A 20,257-nucleotide genomic window follows, 5' to 3' on the forward strand; every position below is an offset into this window, starting at 1 on the left:
TACTCAATGATGTCCTGGCATCTATCCCATCTATCATATTAAAATTATGATATAAGCATCAAACGTATAGTAAATTAGGCACGGGTTTCGAAGGTTTCTATTCAGTGAGTAATTTATGATTAATTTTTGAGTAATTTTAACTATAAGGTAAGATACAGTGGGCAGAAAAGGCGTGTATTTTAGTTAATCACACACCATCAATACACAAATGCCACTTTTACTGACTTGACATTGAACACGCCCATATAGAATAGAAGGAGCCCCTAATTTTCACATCTCCATCGTAGGTTACCGATAGTTTACATAGTTGAGCCTTGCGACTGTCCCAGGGGCGTGGCTATATTCCTCTACACTTACTGAGTGTCTATCCACAGACTACCGTCCTGTGTTATCTATGTGTCTATGTGGGGGGGGGGGGGGGGTGCTAAGTACCAGATACCACTAAGGATGCACGTTGCTAATGAATATTAATTATATGGATAATTCTTCTTCAAACCCGTGACATCAGACCATGGCGTACTAAAAGAGTCATAGTAGGGCTATGCATCTGACTGATTAGATCAAGCCTCATAACATTCGCTGTATTTGGGTGTAGTCATTCCGTCTATATCCCTCGAATCAGACGCTCCAAAACTAAACCACACCCTTAGTCCCCGATATGGCCACACCCCTCATATTATGATTATGCCCATAGTTTGATGTGACAAATTATTGAAACAAGACTAATGTGAACCTCTGATGTTCTGTCCTGACGTAACTTATGTCATTTCCCGTGGATTCAGGAACATCCCTACCAGAAAAAGACGTGTGGAAATCACGTCTGAGACGTAATCAGTTCCTTTGAACCCCCTAAAACAGGGGACTGAGGAACACTGATGATGCTGGGTTGTGCAATAATGTCCAACCGCGCCCTCATCGTATTCGTCCCCAAGTATGCTAAAATCTATTATCTAGCAGCCAAGTTCCTACAACTAAACAATCCATGAGCAAAAAACACCTAAAACATATAAATAACTAAATAGAACTCATCAAAATCATAACAACAATATCATATAGCAGCTACTGAATAGCTATCAATTATATATATAAAAACGTAATAAAGATAAGAAACGGCGATGCTTGTATAATCATGGAAAAGGCAGGGTGTTAAATGAGGCAACTTACTCTCCATCTCCAGACACAGTGATTATACAAAATTAAATCAATGTAACGAATTATTTAAAACACGATAACAATAATCCACTGAAATACACTCAAGAAATAAACACATCATTAACTTAATAAAAAATTACAAAAAGAAGTAAAGATTCCTACAATAGCTGGGTAGTATTATAATTCTCGTCACCAATACGAGAGAGAGACCAAAAATGCGTGTGATCAGTTAGACGGAAAGATTCCAAGTGATCGGTAAATGGATGGTTCATCACTCATATGAATTCACAATTCGACCAATTGTGTTGTAGAATGTCGGGTTTCGGCGGGTTTCGTAAAAAAGCACTGGTTCTTTTTTACGAAACCCGCCGAAACCCAGTCCCAGGTTCACTCCCCAATGGTGTACACTTCCCTGAGTTCTGGGTTCACTCCCCAGTGCCACCTACTTCCCATAACTTTGTCGGGATTCGTCGGGTTTGCAGGCGGCGGGTTTCGTAAAAAAGACACACCGCTGGGGGAGGGGTAGTGTGGCGACCAGTTCTGTCGGTGCTTCGCACGAACATTGTCTTACATTTTAAGCACTACGACCTAGGTGAACAGACAGTAGGTCACATAGCCCGGAAGAGAATCGATTCTATTGGGGGCCTAAAAACTGGGCCTCAATGAATCTGTACGAATAACGAAACGTTTAAAACGCTTTTTAAAAGTGCCTCTCTACAACTATTTTTATTGAGAAATTATATTTTTCATGATTCTAGTTTAAATACATATTACTCTGATGATAGCTAACCTCGATTATAATTGCTTAAATCACAGATGGGTTAATTAAGGGCAATTGAAATTGATTAGTTATTATTTTGTAAACAGTACGAAATATCAAGAAGAAACCCCATAAAATCTGAATATTTCTAGTTCTATGACACATTGCCATATTTATGGACAATAAAGATCATATTTTTTTATTATTATTATTATTTATTATTATTTATTATTATTATTATTATTATTACTATTATTATTATTACTATTACTACTATTATTATTATTATTATTACTATTGTTGTTAATTATTATTATTATTATTATTATTATTATTATTATTATGATAATAAGAATAATAATAATAATAATAATAATAATAATAATAATAATAATAATAATAATAATAATAATAATAATAATAATAATAATAATAATAATAATAAGGATGATTATCATGACATGATTACTACTTATTACTAAGAAGACTATATCTATTTCATATTTCATTGTTATTAGTTGTTAGTTCATTTTCTCCATTAGCATTGACATGTACTTTTAATCTAAGTCTATTAACTTAAGAGTAATAGTAGTGAGGGATAGAAATGCTATTATTCACATTGTTGGAATACAACTTGACAAGTAGTCAAGCAAGAAAAAGAAAGTGAAAAATATCCAAATCTAAGGGTGTCTACTTACATGCCATGAATATCACAACCACAAATTAATCCTCAGAAATATTTATCCAAATAAGAAATACACCATAATCTTAATCCATTGGAAGAATAATCCAGATGATTCCATTTCATGATACAATTTGTACCTCACTCTGCGTTTAACGGGCTTGTGACCGTCACAATCAAAATGTGGCCGCATTAAGGTTTTTTTTTTTTTATAAATAAATAAATACATAGAAATACATACATGGCCCTGTAAGTAATATTGGCAATTCTGAGGATATAAGAAGAAAATTATTTGAGAGTGTCTCTGAAATTCGAGAATTAATATTCACATTCATGGACATAAAAATTTAACATTGGGGCATTGGGGGGGGGGGGGGGGGGGGGGAGAAAGGATGCTTGATAATGATGTCTTATGTTGATGCTCCACTGTAATCAACATCTGTTGTCATGCTCTCCAGCATGAGCTTGGCACGATCAATGGTATTGGTATGTGAGGCATTCTCTACTGAAATGTAATAGTTAACCCTGCTGATCTGCGTAAGTGACCAAAATGGCTTTCAATATCATCCTGTTGAAAAAAACCAAGAGCGACATAATCATGATGGAGACTGTTATCTGAGGACAAGAGAAAATTTGCCAAATCAATAAAGCACTTGCAGGTCCAGAAGAGAGCCTTGGCTGTATCTGCTGTAAGAGAATGCATACGAGGATTAGAAAGTGGAGTAAGACGTAATGCGATATCTGCCAAATAGTTCAGAATATCCAGCTGGTGATGCTCCTCATCCCTGATTACTGCCATATCAGGATCTCGAAGTCGAGACTGTCGGAGAGGATCTTTTGTATTGAAAACTTTCCATAAACATATCACATTATCAATGAATATAGCCATGACTGTGTCGAAGCTGATGAAGACTTGAGGGCTGCACTTGTTTTTTCTGAAAAGACATCAAGAACAAGAGAAACTTTCTGCTTTTCGATGTTAGAAGGCCTAAGACAAACATTATTTAATTTAGACATGCGCAATGAAAATTTAGATGTTTCATGATCGTATAGTGTGATCAAATCAGACCATTTAGCCATTTCTTGTCTGTGGGGTCAGGACTATCTAAAGGTGAAAAAGCAATGGTACCAGTTCTTTCTGAAATCCAATTATTACGTATGTTCTTTAGGTGAACTGGATCATAAATCAAAAAAAGAGGTTTGTGATTAGTTGAGATTGGGGATTTAGCAATCCAAGGCTTTTGCTCATCATCTCTGTCAAATTTCTGAAAAAAAGACTGATTTACTCTATTATTATCACATACAATGGCGACAACATTTCCTCCACATTCCTCCACAGTTGTAATGACTTCAGCAACCTGTTGAAATTGAAATTCAGAAGTTAATGAATGACATGGAACAAGTCTGGCAAGGAAAGATTTTGAACCAAAAAAACATTTCACCATAATACCAAGCATTGTTGTAGCTGCTCTTGTCAGGATAATCATGAGCATAACCAAAGACTTCACCACCACGATACGACAAAGAGGCTTTGATGTAAATTTCATCCACAATCAATATAAATCCCCGGTTGCGCTCACTGATGCTCCTGAAAATAGAGGTAAATAAACCTGCATCACTCATATTTTTGCTGACAGCAGTAATTTTCTGTAAAGTAGAAATGGATGGTAATTGTAAATAATTCCTAAGCTGTGAATAAAGAGAACGAGACAATGAATACCAACTAAAAGCAGTAAAAAGGTCCTCTGTGGAGTAAATGCGTTTATTTTTAGAGGCATTAAGATTGTGAACATTACGTTGTAGAAATTTCACCTGTGGAACATCTTCATCATTGGAAACGACATACTTAATCAATGCATCAAGCCCACTCCAACACTTCACTTGCTTGTCACTAGAAATAAAGTCTGGATAATTCTTTATTTTTCTGACGCCCTTGTAGCATTCAAATGATAAAGCCAGAGAACCTGAGGAAGATAATATATTAAAAAAACATAGAAAAATCACAGATTGGACCATCTCTACTTATACTTATACTACAGAAAGTGTAGAGCCCTCTTGCCTTTTCAAATCCAACACCTCCTACAGGATGGCCAAGAAGCATGTCAATAAAGCGTTCATGAAAATCCTTTCCATCAAGCGAATCTCTTGCACGAAATTCAGCCATTTCATCAATAACAACAGCTCTTGACTCTGCTGTTGCTCTGTCTGTAGTACGACAAGTATGTCTGCCAGCCTGTAGAGGGATAGATGATTTGGAACGTTAGGGAAAATAGAAGGTGGATTAGCAGGTCGAAAGGCTCTTCCGCCGACGGTTCGAATCATTTCAGTGTCTTTCGGCCAATGTAAAGAACATACGCCATGTTATCAGTCACATCCTCAAATTTCAATACATTAGGCAGACGTGAAATCCAAAGCCTTTTTGTTTCATCGTCAGTTGGAAAACGATAAACAGAAATCTTTTCATCTGTTGCCGATGGTGGATTATCGCGAGTGGGACGATATCCACTTCGACAATTTACGACTGAGCACTTCCTCCCCATTTTATATTACTGAAATGTCAGAATGCTGTGGAAATAAGAATCATTTCATAAAAATCATTCTAAAAAGGGAAAAAAAAAATCAAATTTAACAGACTCTCATCAAAACACGCCATGTCTGATTAGACAGTTTAGCGAGAGCGCGAGCCGCTGGCTGAATCGGCGATCAGCCACCCATTGAGTTTTTGTGACCGGCCGTGGAAGCGACCTGCGGGAGTGGTCGGAAACAACTGCAATTTTTGTTTCGTTTTTCGGATCGTTCTACCACTTCAGATACATCTTTTTGAAGAGGAGAAGCTAAACTACGAAACAGTCTTTTTCTGAAGTCGATCGGATCACTATAACTCGAGTTATTTTCTTTTGAAATCAATGCAATTTTTAAAGCTTAAGAACATAAAAACCCATTGGACGACAGTATTTAAACTTTGGAGACATAAAATTCAACTATTAAATATTTGAATGAAACAAGATATGTAAGAATTAAACTTGACGCACGACTTGTTTAACTCTCCGCAAAAAAAACACGATTTTAGATTTACCGCTCAACTGAGCCGGCATTCAGTGGCTGTGACGTCACGCTGTAGCTGACCTTTGGACCCACGGTCGCTGCTGATTAAACACCACGCTCTCCCTCCTTTATTGGCTTATTATTGATATTAACTTTTTGTTTTCATAATGTTTTTTCATGTAAGGGCATTTTATTCTTTTATTTTTATTCTTATTTGTTTATTGAAGTAAAAGTACGAAAAAAAAAAAATAATGGTTGCCATGGGAGTCGAACTTCCGCCATCTTTGTTTATGATTGAAACTAGTCTGTGTGACCCCCATGGTAAATATTGAATAAATATCTGTACTGGAGTCCTAAAAGTGAAGAGCTGAGCCAAGACCCCCATCCACACACACGTCCTCCCATCATCACCTTTGGTTTATTTGTTTTGGATTTTTTTTAAATGGGGAAGGGGGGCGATCATGTCGTATGATGACCGTCCTTTTCTCGGTAAATTTCAACTTTCAACAGCCACTTTTGGTCCACCAGTCAGTCATTTAAAACGTTTTAACGTTCGGTTTGTTTACAGTTCTTTGAGAGTCCCATTTATTTTATTTAAAAAAAAAAATAATTAAAACGGATTTATCTACAGTTTGTTTTAATTATAGTGTGTTGACTTCCTTCAAGCCCTCACTTTTCATACTTAGGCAACAAGGAATTATCCAATATATATCTTTTTCACTCCAAAATATTATTCCTTTTCATATTTTGCTTCATTTAACTTTGTTTTGATTCAGATGAATACTTTCAAATGTTTAAAGGATGTCAAGGAGAAGATTGCTGCTATTGCTGAGTCTCAAAGGTCAAACTCTCACGTACTCAGTAGTAGTTCATAAGTTATGCCTATTCATGACCACCAAAGGAAGAAAGAAGACAATAAAAGCAAAATCCAGTTTATAATGAAAGAATAGAATTATACCTATATTTTGATTTATAATTCATGAAAATCCGTCCATTTTTGACGAAGTTACATCTCCATAGGCAGTTGTTATTACTTGTGTTGTCATGAACTCGTCACAACTTTGCAATGGTAAAATTGGCGTTTTGAACCCCGAAAAATATTCATTTAAAAATTCATAACTCTTGAACCAATTGAGATATCTCAAAAGTTTAAAAAGCATTGGAATAAGCACAGCAAGCTGCTTCTGTTAATACCAATTTAAAGAAGTTCTTCTTTATAATTTGAAATTTTCACTAAACTGCCTAGTCTGATAACATTGGATGAGAAAGAGAAAGTAGAAATCTTGAGCCTTGACAAAACGAGGTTTCACTGCGTATTGTATGTCCGGTATGTAAGAGCTCCATGACTACGACGCACTTCTATTGTATTCAATGTTTACTTCCGGTTTTTTAGTCTTGTACGGTTCGTCCTCTGATCCATAGTTACGCCATACAATCAATCCAAGTTCTATCCACTATTAAGTTAGCAATAATCTATACACGTATTTTGTTATTACTTTATTGTATCATTACTGACTATTTCTACAATCTCACACGAGAAAAACATTGTTAACTCCTGAATTGTTCACCTAAAATAATAGATGATAACTGTTGATATTGAAGCTTTTACTTTTAAATATCTAGATACCTCTGCCGTAGGATTGCCGAAGTTATATCCGAACTCGAAATTGGGGCTGGGGAGGCCTTCCGCCTTCCCGAGCCTTCCGCCCTAGTGTCACAGCACTTTTATTATTAGATAGATATTATCTACTTAATCTTTTACCCATTGTGGACTTTCAGTTAGTTGCAATGAACAATAAATATCCTAGACCGTCTATTTATCATAAATTTCATTTTAATAAGTGGTGTGATTTTTCTAGTTTCAAAAACAATTTGCTGAGTCGGTTGTCGTTACGACACGACTCCGGCCGACGCCTAGCATTTAGTTTCCTATCAGTTTCGATATTGTAGATGATTGCAAACATTATGCTTCACCAGGGTATAGTATCTTTCACTTTAGTTAGGGTTGATGGGGGTTCGGGGAATCTCACTCCGAAAAAATGAAGGGGGGGGGGGGGGGGGGGGGGGGGGTCGTGGCAAAATACAATCCCCTCTTTAGGCGCGCTGCGAAACTACGGAAGTCCTTCCCGAAATTGTTTGTGTTTTGTTTCTTTTTTAATTTTTTTTTTTCTAAATTCGTTTGGTTGTTTTTTTTGTTTTTTTTTTTTGTTTTTTTTTTTTTTTGGGCGGGGGGGGGGGGGGGGGGGGGGGGGGGGTTGTCGCTCTTAAGCTTTATATTTTATTTTGTTTCTTTTGACATTGTTATTTATTCACTTTTTATTTCGTTATTTTTCTGGTTTGTTTAACACCAACTCAAAATCGTTGCTCACAAGCAACACACAATCTTTCCTCACAGTATTTCTTTTCTGAAAAATAGATGAGTTTTGGGTTATGCAACGTTGTCCTTTAATTGTGACAACCAAATACAAACTCTTTATTTATCAATCCTACATTTATTGAAATGTATTTATTTAGTTATTTATTTACTTATTTTTGTAATCAAAGCTGCAACTATGGGACGGGTTCTTCCATCTCTGCCGGGCTATGAAATCAGTCTTGCCGTGTCTTCTATCTCTCTATATCAGTTTTCTTCTTTTAAGTTGCTTTCTATCTTTGTCTTGGGATGAGGTTGCTTGGTTTTATTCTGGCCTTCGCCTGAAGTTCTTGGCTGAAAGAGAAACAGTCAACTGTAGGATTATGACTTCCGAGAGATAACACGTTTTTAAAAATGTAAAAAATATTTCTGTTATGAACTGTTATAGCTTTTCGTTTTAAATATTTGAGTATATTCCTCTTTGCTGGATCTTATCTTTGTGTTTGAACAGAACCTTTAAGAGGTCTCAAACTAAGTGTCTGTACAGTTTTTTCTTTGTATCTACTAATGTTCCTTATCTAAACCAGTCTCCTTGTCATACTTTTTCTTGGTTTATTTTTGTCGTAAATTTAAAATTGCTCCACTATCCCGTCTTTTTTCATATTTCGGTACTGAAATGATCTAAAAATGTAGTAAACCCATGAAGACAAACAAAACCTGTAACTCAATACGCATAGCTTTTCGTCTGTACACTGATTTTCAAGCTTTATTAAAAGCTTATATGAAGTCACATTAGACTTAAATCCCAAAGTTATCTAAGATATTATACATTTACTTAGAGTATGCTTTGATTTATGAGGCTTTGTGATAAATTGGTATCATACTCTCCTTCAGACCGACAGGTCCTGAGTTAAAATCGCACTCTGAGCGTCACAAAAATCAGTCCTTGGAAAAGGGTCTTAATTGCATTCTCTCACCTTACTCGGGTGTAAAATAAGAACCTGGCTTAACAGCAATGTGTCTGTTGAAAAACTCTTATCTATGTTGTACTGTATAAATGCTCAGGTTTATATTACCCTTCTCTTCAATCCTTTATCTGAAATTATCTCCCCTTTATTTTTGTTTCTCCGAAAAGGCAATCCACCATTTGACAATGGTGGGTTTTGGAATGACAGTTATAGATGTTAGTGACGATGATGCCAGAAAAGATGCTCACACCTGCTTGTTCAAGCTTGTTCTCGTAGGAGATGCTCTTTCAGGGAAATCAGCGACAGTAAGGAAGTAAGTTTATTTGTGGTTTCTGAGGTATTAATTTGATATGACTGGTATACTTTGATCTCAATAGAATTCCCCTATGTTTGATCCTTGTTTACGGCCCCTTGCAACAAGTTGATGGAAAAGGCATTTTACACTTAATTTTTCCCAATTTGCTCAAAGATGGAAGTAAAATTTGATAATCCTTTTGATACTGATACTGTACAGTTCTCAAGGTCCAAAAGTATTGAATACATATTAGAAAGCTGTGTTTACCACCAATATGTTAAAACAGCATTGTACAGAAGGTGAAATAAACCTTGTCAAATGTGATTGACACGCTGTCTGTGAATGATCGTAATGTTAATGTCTTTTATACATCTTTAGATTACTATCCCATTTTAGATCAATATTCCATTCACAACAAAAATCAGAACTTATGATAGCTAACACCAAAAACAAAAAAAAAAGACAAAAAACAAAAAGGAAAGAAAGTAGTTTCTCAAAGTAATTCATTTTCTCTTTTAAAAAAAAGAAAGAAAGAGAGAAAGATGTGGGGGAAAAAAGGGCACTGAAATTTAATTCATAAAAAAAAAATTTCAATAAAATTAGTTGCATTTTTACTTTTCATTGGCTTTTAAAGAAAATTTGGATTTAAAAAGCTACCACTAATTTAAACTTAAATTAGCAGTCACGGATCAAAAATCAAGAGATCATTAGTAAAAGTAAAACCTTACTATTAAAAATACTATGTTATTACCTCCGCTATACTGTTGACATCACTTTTGGCCAGCTTTATAACAAATATAGATTGTTAAAATTCAAGATGAATCAAAAATGTATATCTTAAACTGTTTTTTTTTTTCTATTATTATTACATTTCAAATTATTGTTCACATCCATTAAAGGTTCGGGTGAATTTTGTTTGCGCTGAGATGTCAATATGTTGTAAATCATCCTGAATATAATATACCTTATGCCAACATTATCAGTGAAGTGCTTTGAAGTGCTATATAAGTGTAGTATATTATTATCTGTTTTTATATAACCGAATCGTCAAACAATCCTTTTTTAAAAGGTTTCAATATTGCTTTATATTATGGTTTTACTACATTTCCAAATTTACATTCTATATAGGTTTATGGCTCGAAAATTATTGTACAGCATACGTATAAATCATTATAAAAACTGCTGAATTGCTCATCTTTTATTATTCAAGAATTAAAATAACCAAAAAAAGAAGGATAGAAACAGAAAAAGGCAATTACAATACTTTTGATTGATTTAAAGGTACTCAAAGGCTAAGACTGCAAGAAAAGTTCGGTTTTCTTATTTAAAAAAAAAAAAATGAACCAAAGCAAAAAAGCAATATTTATTTACTTTATTACCATATCCTGACAGGTTTACACAAGATAAGTATGTTCCATACTACAGATCTACCATAGGAAAAGGAGAAATTACTAATAAGATGGTGGAGATGGCTGGTGAACTTGTCAAGCTAGAGGTATGATGATTATTCAAGCATATAGATTCTAGGATTATTGTCGAGAATTTAATGGAGAAATCCCCCAAAATGTGTGCTCAAAAATAGATAATTAAAATTATCTTTCATTTAGTGAAATATCAACTAATACACTTTTCAAGGGGTTTCAGTCCAATGGTATCTCTAAACTGTAGGGAGACGCTTCACCCATGAGGTGCTATTTCATTTTATTTTATTTCTTTTTATGACAGAAGCAATGCTGTTACCATCCAGGTACCCATTTAGTACCTGAGTGTTATGAGTAAATGTTGATAAAGAACTTTTTCCAGAGACTTAATATTACACCAACTTAAGTAAGATTCGAACTTGTATTCTTCTGGTCACAACCAAGTGTTGTACCACTCAACAACAAAGTGTGCTATTGAGACAAGAGACAAACACAAATGTATAGATTACAAGTACAAACAAGATGACTGAGTTAAAGATTTAAGGAAATGAAATAACAATAATCCAATTTATTTTGATGGGTATAAAGTCATGGAGAATGAAGAAAGAAAGATCAGCTGAAGAATATTATGATTGATCACATACAATACAGGAACTGATTGGGAAACTATGTAAAGGTGAGCACACAAAAGAAGGATTGTGTCCCTTGCTCTCTGTATAATATTCCTTTTGATAACAATAGCACTTGCTTCACATGCAAAGGGACTGAGATCGATTCCGGGTGACATGGACATTTTTTCTGACCCCCTTCCCCCCCCCTCCGCAATGATTGGGTAGCTGGGTCTGTTAGATCAGGTGGAAATTGATTTGTAATAGAGTAGCATCCTATCTATCCAAAGAGTAGCAATTAATCTCTTTTGTCCATCTCACGCTTTAGAACCCAGGATTAACTCCAGTTCCATGGGCCTAATGGCTCTGAATGACTACAAGCAAACATCGATAACCAAAATTTCTTAACCATATTATTTCTGACTTTATTGGATATTGATCATTTGATCAGGTTACTTAGTGTAATGAAGTCATTGGGGACTAGTAGTAGTTTCTTATGGTTACACCTCCAAGTGAACCGTTTCACTCCAGTCCAGGTATTTTTGTCCTCCTTGATGGACGGTATCATAGCCCCCTGGCACGTCTATGGACGGGCAGTGCAGGACCAAGTGGTCCATATCTTGTTTGGCACCACCACATTGGGGACTTATAATAGGTACCACAGGCGAGCGCCGTGAATCGGTGGAAAGTTGTTATCGATGGCGTTGATCGTGAAAAACTCTCCACTTTACCTCACAATATCTCAACTTCTAATGCTCGAAACAAAATACAATTTGTTTTATTTTAAAGATCAACTTCTGATCTTTGTAATGCATCTTAAAACATACTTTTGCGATTAAAAAGAGTTTCATAATCAATCGCGAACGAGACCCGGTTTTAGATAATTTTGCCTAGCGGATCGCGAGAAAATTTCGAGGTCGCGATTTTCTCTTTTCATTCACGTTGTGAAAATCAAGGTTGTGCCGCGGAGAATTGGCGTATGATGCTAAGAATAGTATCATTAGAAAGGGCAAAACTTCCTCTTTCTTTTGACACTTCCTGCCCCGATATCAGATTCAAAATGGCGGAGCGAGTGGCGAGGAAAGCACATTGTCGTGCTATTTTTAACATTTTTTAATACTTTTAGCGATGTCCGCTCACGTCTGTTTAAATAAGCAGAGAGCTTAATGTTCCAGCTTTATTTTGATATCAAATACAACCAAATCGGATGAATTTTCACGGCACAATGAAAAAAATAAACCCGCTGGTGAAAAGAACCTAGTCCAGGGTTGCCAGTTTGGCATTTTAAATGCCAGATTCCAAAAATCTGGCATTTTTGAAAACCGTTTGGCATTAGAAAAATCATTTGGCATTTGGCATTTTCTTTTCTTGTATATTGTACTTCAAATGACACCTTTTCTCAACCGTGGTGTAGTGGTTTAGCACTCCACTTAGTAGTCAGTAGGTAAAAAATACCCCAACAGGAAATTTAGTATAATTCAAAAAAAAAGAAAAGAAAAGAAAACATGCAAGCCACCAGGATATGATAGTAAATTGTCTATCAAAAGTGACTAGTTTTCTTAGTGGGGGTGGGAGTCAACAGACTTTGGCTTTTTTTTTTTGGAGTGTTTTGGCATTTTTTGAGTCTTCCCCTGGCATTTTGTTGAAAAATAATCTGGCAACCCTGACCTAGTCGGGGGGGGGGGGGGGGGGGGGGGGGGTTCGTTTATTAGTTTATCATCAAACAAGTTGATTGGGCTTTATTTGTTTTTATTGCATCATACTATACCTGACCTGGGGCTTGCTTTATTTTTTAAAAACAGATTGAGAGCTGCAGAGGTGGTTTATTTTCTCTTTCTTTCCCTCCTCTCAATTACATTCATTGTTTTGTGGTTTAATCAGTTTCTGGATGCAAGGTATTTACCGGACAGATTCTATGTTAAATTGATTGTATATGGCTTTGTCTGAAAGAGCTTGAGAAGTTAATTCATTTGGTATAAGTTATGTTTGTATGTCTTTTGTTGACGATTTTCTATGAATTTTTAAAGGTATCTAATATTTTTAGTTATGCCTAATATTGAATTTCTATCCAAAATCCTTAAAAAATTTTGGATGCCATTGATAATATGTTGAGATGCTTTTGCTTCTATTGGATAGAGATAAGAATGACGAGTAATTTGATGTAAAGTATGTCATCCTATCTTTATTAGTTATTTTTTTGTTAATATTTTGATTTTGTGTATTTTCAGTATATTGACACCATTTTTTCCATGCCGTAATTTTGAGCTTGGCAGTGACCTTCGGCTCAATATAGAGCAATTACTATTTTCTCCACATTAACAAAAAAAATTAGGCTAAGAATTTATATACTTTTTTGCAAAGATATTGAGTTTGAGTAGTATACATGTTCATTTTTTTTATCTATGAGGCTCCAAATATGGGTCCCTGGGCCTATATTTCCCATTTTTTTATATTTTGATGCTGTTTCTGTCATATTTGAGGATGGTTTCATTTAAGTATCATTGTTTTTTCATCTTAATATCTGCTTTTATTTTGTTTTATGATTGCATGTTTATGCAAAAAATGTTTATTTTAAATGTTATATAACCAACTTTTTGTTTATGGCGTCATAAAGTCGGCAAAAATGCGTAACCGGAATATGTGGGAAAAAATTGTAAGTTCAATAAAATTCATTTTATCATATTTCATTTATTTGTTGACGGATTTTCATAATTCTTTTTGTGTTGTTCATTAATTTCAAAGCACTTTACAGTGGTTTAACTCTTTTTATGATAGCTCAATTTTGAAATTTTCGCTTGTGGTACCTACTTATAACAATGTTGAATTCTGGATAAAAATATGTCCAATTTTACACCAATTTTGCATCTTGTGAAATTAAGATTTTCATGTTGAGTCAATCGATTTAGTCATAAAGCTTGCTGGGAGAAATGCATTTTGATGAGATACAGACTTCATCTCTATGGCGATATTGTACTAACTCTATGTGAACTTTTATTTGTTGTTTTTTAGTTTTCCGTCAATCAATGTCATGACATGCTAGACTCTCACATCTCTGTCATTGGACTGGGACGTTTTGGCTGCCTCCAACAGGTCGTGCTTTATATCTAACCAATGATAAGAGGTGGAAACATTCGACTTTTCATTGAGCTCGGGCTCAACGCCAATAGGCATCACCCATGTTGATCCCATGTCATCACTAAAGTTTATTTATTTAGTTAAATGATGTTTAAAATTTTCCATTCCAGTAAGGGGTATTTTTTCTTTGAGTTTATAAGTTTATATTTTATGAGTGACTGTCTTATAATAATATTGCCATAAAAATAATGACCCATGAGCTAAGGCAAGATGACTTGTGCAAGGCCACATTACGAGGCAGGGACTTGTTGAACCAGGTGCTTCTAGGGTTACCAGGCAAAAATCTTGCTGATGAACCAAGCCACCCCAAATAATCCATCCATCGTGCATTGCAATGTCTACAATATTTTTTTTTCCTATCCCAAATATTATATACAGTTACGTCATCATAATCCAAACATCTCTTTGCCAGCATATTTTGCAGATTAGAGAAAATCCTTCAAAACAAACAAATATCTTTCTCTTTCATAACTTTTTGCAAATTTTGTGCAAATTTTGCTGTTTTTAGCTTGCAAAATTTGGGATTAAAAAAAACAAACAACAAACAGCCATGTTAGTTTAATTATTGCAAATACAAGGCATCACTAAATTGGTTTAAGAAGTGTGACTATCTGGAAATAACTAGGCTGGATAGCCTGATATGTTACCTCCCTGACCTTAAAATTGCATGTTACAAAGTGCTTTATACTTCAATCATTTGTCAATTCCATTGAACTTGTGTAGGCAGACAGAAGGTGTTGGTCAGTTTGATGTTCGGATTACAGTCATAAATCCTATAAATTTTAATGGCTTATTCTCAGAATAAGTTTTCGGATCGAGAAGCAAGAATGTTTGGATTAAGGTGTACAAATAAAGAAAAACAACTCTATCCCCAAGTGACATGTCTGGAAAACGGAGACTTCTGGATAATGGAGACTTCTGGATTATGGAGACTTCTGGATTATGGAGACTCCTGGATAATGGAGACTTCTGGATAATGGAGACTTCTGGATTATGGGGTTCTGGATTAGAGACTTGTTTGGATTAGAGTTGTTGTACAACCTTCCTTGATGTGGCGTAAGTGACACCCCCTTTCATGGTGTACTGTAAGTGACACCCCCTTCCGTGGTGTACTGTAAGTGACACCTCCTTCCGTGGTGTACTGTAAGTGACACCCCCTTCCGTGGTGTACTGTAAGTGACACCCCCTTCCGTGGTGTACTGTTAGTGACACCCCTTTCCGTGGTGTACTGTAAGTGACACCCCCTTCCGTGGTGTACTGAAAGTGACACCCCCTTCCGTGGTGTACTGTAAGTGACACCCCCTTCCGTGGTGTACTGTAAGTAACACCCCCTTCCGTGGTGTACTGTAAGTGACACCGCCTTCCGTGGTGTACTGTAAGTGACACCCCCTTCCGTGGTGTACTGTAAGTGACACCCCCTTCCGTGGTGTACTGTAAGTGACACCCCCTTCCGTGGTGTACTGTAAGTGACACCCCCTTCCGTGGTGTACTGTAAGTGACATCCCCTTCCTTGGTGTACTATAAGTGACACCCCCTTCCGTGGTGTACTGTAAGTGACACCCCCTTCCGTGGTGTACTGTAAGTGACACCCCCTTCCGTGGTGTACTGTGACACCCCCTTCCGTGGTGTACTGTAAGTGACACCCCTTTCCGTGGTGTATTGTAAGTGACACCCCCTTCCGTGGTGTACTGAAAGTGACACCCCCTTCCGTGGTGTACTGTAAGTGACACCCCCTTCCGTGGTGTACTGTAAGTGACACCCCCTTCCGTGGTGTACTGTAAGTGACACTGCCTTCCGTGGTGTACTGTAAGTGACACCCCCTTCCGTGGTGTACTGTAAGTGACACCCCCTTTAAGTGACACCCCCTTCCGTGGTGTACTGTAAGTGACACCCCTTCCGTGGTGTACTGTAAGTGTAACCCCCTTCCATGGTATACTGTAAGTGACACCCCCTTCCGTGGTGTACTGTAAGTGACACCCCCTTCCGTGGTGTACTGTAAGTGACACCCCCTTCCGTGGTGTACTGTAAGTGACACCCCCTTCCATGGTGTACTGTAAGTGACACCCCCTTCCGTGGTGTACTGTAAGTGACACCCCCTTCCGTGGTGTACTGTAAGTGACACCCCCTTCCGTGGTGTACTGTAAGTGACACCCCCTTCCATGGTGTACTGTGTGTGTAGTTCGCCTAATCGGCAGCCGTGTTGTTATTTCTCTCCCGAATTGTGTGATTTTTATTGATTTCTAAAACAAAAGTCTGGAATATTTTTATACAGTCGTTTTAATAAAGTTTTATTCTACATTGTGATATATATTTCTCGGAAATTCATAAGAGGATTTTTAGATAAATTAACATTTTAGTGGTGTAGATCCCATTGTTTGAAGTCGCTATTGTACTAGCCATTTATTGTTTACACTTACGTTACGATTTTTAGTCACGATGTGCCATATCTATTTTTATCCTTATTACGACAACATTTATTGGAATGACACAGAATCGTCTTGGTATCACAGTAACAATAATAGCAGTAATAGCCAGCGGCTACGACCAAGTCGTGGTGGTGTGCGGAAACGAAGAAAAATAAATATTCAAATAGGTCACAGACCACCGCCCTTTCATACTAATAGAGCACTCAAAGTACATAACACACAACGGTGCCCAAGGTCTCTGATCAACATACCACTCAACGACACTCACAACAACATGCCAATAGTAAACGACACATTAACATATCAACAAAACATAATGACAACACCTGATCATTTTGATGAGATGCATGACTTAAGTAAACATAATGAGAACGTGGCTTGTGAAAATAAGACAATAACAACAAAGGGTGGAAGAAGGGTCAATATGAGGCCAAATAAAATAAAAAGAATCAATCACCAAATCAACTCAAATCATAACACGCTTAATATAGCCAACAGGCAAACTAACAGTGACCGTAATGGTGAACCGAGAAACATGTTTAGAATTATGACCATAAACTTTCAAAGTATAATTCCAAAACTACCGGAATTTTGGAAATTGATATCAGACATAAAACCAGACATAATCATAGGTACTGAAACATGGCTACATTCCGAAATAAAGGACAGTGAAATATTTCCACCAGAGACATATTTCAACGTGTTCAGGAAAGACCGAGAATATAGGTATGGTGGGGTGCTGGTTGCAACAACAACGAACCTCTCAGTAATAAAGCTTGACATTCAAACAAAATCAGAATCGGTGATCGTAAATATCAAAACAAACAGAACAAGGCCTACTCACTGTGGGTGCTATGTATAGAACACCTTCAAACTCAACTATGGAACAAATGACTGAGATAACACGCTGTATTGATAGCCTAGACCCGAAAATGTACTCCGGTTAAGCGGAGACCTGAACCTACCTGATATCAATTGGGAACAAGAAAAAATAATCAGTTACCAATATCCTTCATTTATAAACCAAGCATTTATTAACAAATTGAAAGATTTTGGCCTTAGTCAAATAAACAAAAATCCAACAAGGGGTACAAATATCCTCGACTTATTTATCACAAATTGACCAAATTTAATTGTCAAGTGTACAACCATTCCAGGCATTAGTGACCATGACATCCTCATCACGGAAAGCACTATCAAAGCAAACAAAATCACAAAAAAATCACACCCTATTACTATTTGGAAAAAGGCAAATATCGCCGAAATGCGGACAGAAACACGTCTTTTTAGTGAAAACATAATTAAACAACATCTAGAAAGCACTGAGGATGTTTGGACTGCCATCAACGACCACCTAAACAAAATGATGACCAAACATGTACCAACGAAGAAAAGCTCAAGGAAATTTCACCAACCATGGATAAACACCACCGTCAAACGATTATCTAGACGGAAACAAAAGGCATGGAGCAGAGCGAGAAAGTCCAACAGTAAGTAAGACTGGTACAATTACGCCCGACTGAAAAAAGAAACACAAAAAGAGAGTAGAAAGGCCTATCATAATCATGTTAAGGAACTTGTCAGTGAAGTCTCAAACAAAAAGCTCTGGAAATTTATAAAAAGTAGGAGGTGCGATTCGGTTGGTATAGCGCCCCTTGAGCATGATCGTGTATTATACTCTGATGCAAAGGAAAAAGCAGACATACTTAATAACCAATTCTGCTCTGTTTTTGCTTCAAAAGCTCATACCAAAATTACCACTCAACAACTACAAGGCGAAGAAAACGATTCCAACACTATGGCCGAAATCAATGTGACAGTAGAGGGCATTTCCAAACTCCTCGCCACTCTAGATCCAAAGAAAGCATGTGGCCCAGACAAAATACCATCCCGTCTCTTAAAGATATTGAGTAACAAATTTGCACCTGCCCTCACACACTTGTTCAAACTCTCTCTTGAAACGGGAGACATACCAATTGTTTGGAAGCACGCTCTTGTCCAACCCATCTACAAGAATGGTGATAGAAGCAGGGCTCAAAACTACCGTCCAATTTCATTAACTTGCATTTGCTGCAAACTGTTGGAGCATATAGTGAGATCCTCAATAACTGAATATCTCGAAACTAACAGTATTTTTTGTGATGAACAGCACGGATTTAGGAAGCACCACTCATGTCAAACTCAACTTCTATCATTAACACATGATCTGTCAGCTGCTATTGATAAAGGTGGTCAAATTGATCTAGTATTACTGGACTTTGCCAAGGCCTTCGACAAGGTTCCTCACCATCGGTTAATCCAGAAATTGTATGACGTTGGTATCAGGAACAAAACCTTACAATGGATTGCAACTTTTCTGGACAATCGCACCCAACAAGTTCTTGTCGACGGCGAGACTTCCACTATCGGGATGGTGACATCGGCGTACCTCAGAGCTCAGTCCTTGGGCCCGTCCTATTTTTAGTGTACATAAATGATCTTCCACGAGGTATAAGGTCAAAAGTGCGCCTCTTTGCTGACGACACAGCATTATATAATCAGATAAGAACAACAGACGACTGCAAAACACTAAATGACGATCTAGCTAAATTACAAGAATGGGAAACAATAAATCAAATGGAATTTAACGTATCAAAGTGCAATGTTCTACCCATCTCAAATAAGAAAGCACCTATTACATTTGAATACCAACTTCATGGTCAAAACCTGGAACATGTAAAGACAGCAAAATACCTTGGCATTGAGTTTGCTAAAAACCTCAAATGGAATGACCACATATGTCACCTGGCTTCAAAGGCAAATCAAACAAGCGCTTACATCACCCGCAATTTAAAAAGATGCCCAATCACAACTCAAACCCTTGCTTTTAAAACTATTGTTAGACCAATTTTGGAGTATGGCAGCTCAATTTGGGACCCATATACAAAGAAAAACATCGACACCTTAGAAAACATCCAAAGAAAAACAGCAAGACGCATCACAAACACATTCGATCCTTTCTCAAGTGCGTCTGAATTATCACAACGGATTGGCCTTGAACCTCTGGAAAAGAGAAGAAAGATAGATAAACTTAAATTGTTCCACAAAAATTCGTGCCTTAAACTTCCAAACGACATCAAAGATATCGGCACAAGAAATACGAGGGGACACACAGCAAGAGTAACCATCCCAACATCAAAAACAGACGCCCACATGTATTCGTTTTTCCCTTTCACTGCCCGACTATGGAATAGCCTCCCAGCTGAAGTGGCTGAAAACGGTTGCCAACATACCTTCACGCGATTGCTAGAGTTCACAACGTGACTTTTTAATCTATGTGGTTTTTTTTTTTTTTTTTTTTTTTTTTTTTTTTTTTTTTTTTTTTTTATAATTTGTATTATGTGCAGAGTTTTAGCAAGTTTAAAATGTAAAA

At 36.7% G+C, this 20,257-nt stretch overlaps 1 long non-coding RNA gene across 1 annotated transcript in view; it reads right to left on the minus strand.

Annotated features, from left to right (window-relative positions):
* Window positions 1-13,488: 13,488 nt before the first annotated feature.
* The window catches only part of LOC144956713 (uncharacterized), a 224,672-nt gene continuing 217,903 nt past the window's right edge, over window positions 13,489-20,257 (minus strand). The window contains exon 2 of the long non-coding RNA XR_013642003.1: window positions 13,489-13,874. This is a non-coding gene — a long non-coding RNA (uncharacterized LOC144956713). The remainder of the gene's footprint in view (window positions 13,875-20,257) is intronic.

This window comes from Berghia stephanieae, chromosome 11 (genome assembly GCF_034508935.2).
Source record: "Berghia stephanieae isolate SIO BIC M18660-M18661 chromosome 11, UCSD_Bste_1.3, whole genome shotgun sequence".
Classification (NCBI taxonomy): domain Eukaryota; kingdom Metazoa; phylum Mollusca; class Gastropoda; order Nudibranchia; family Aeolidiidae; genus Berghia; species Berghia stephanieae.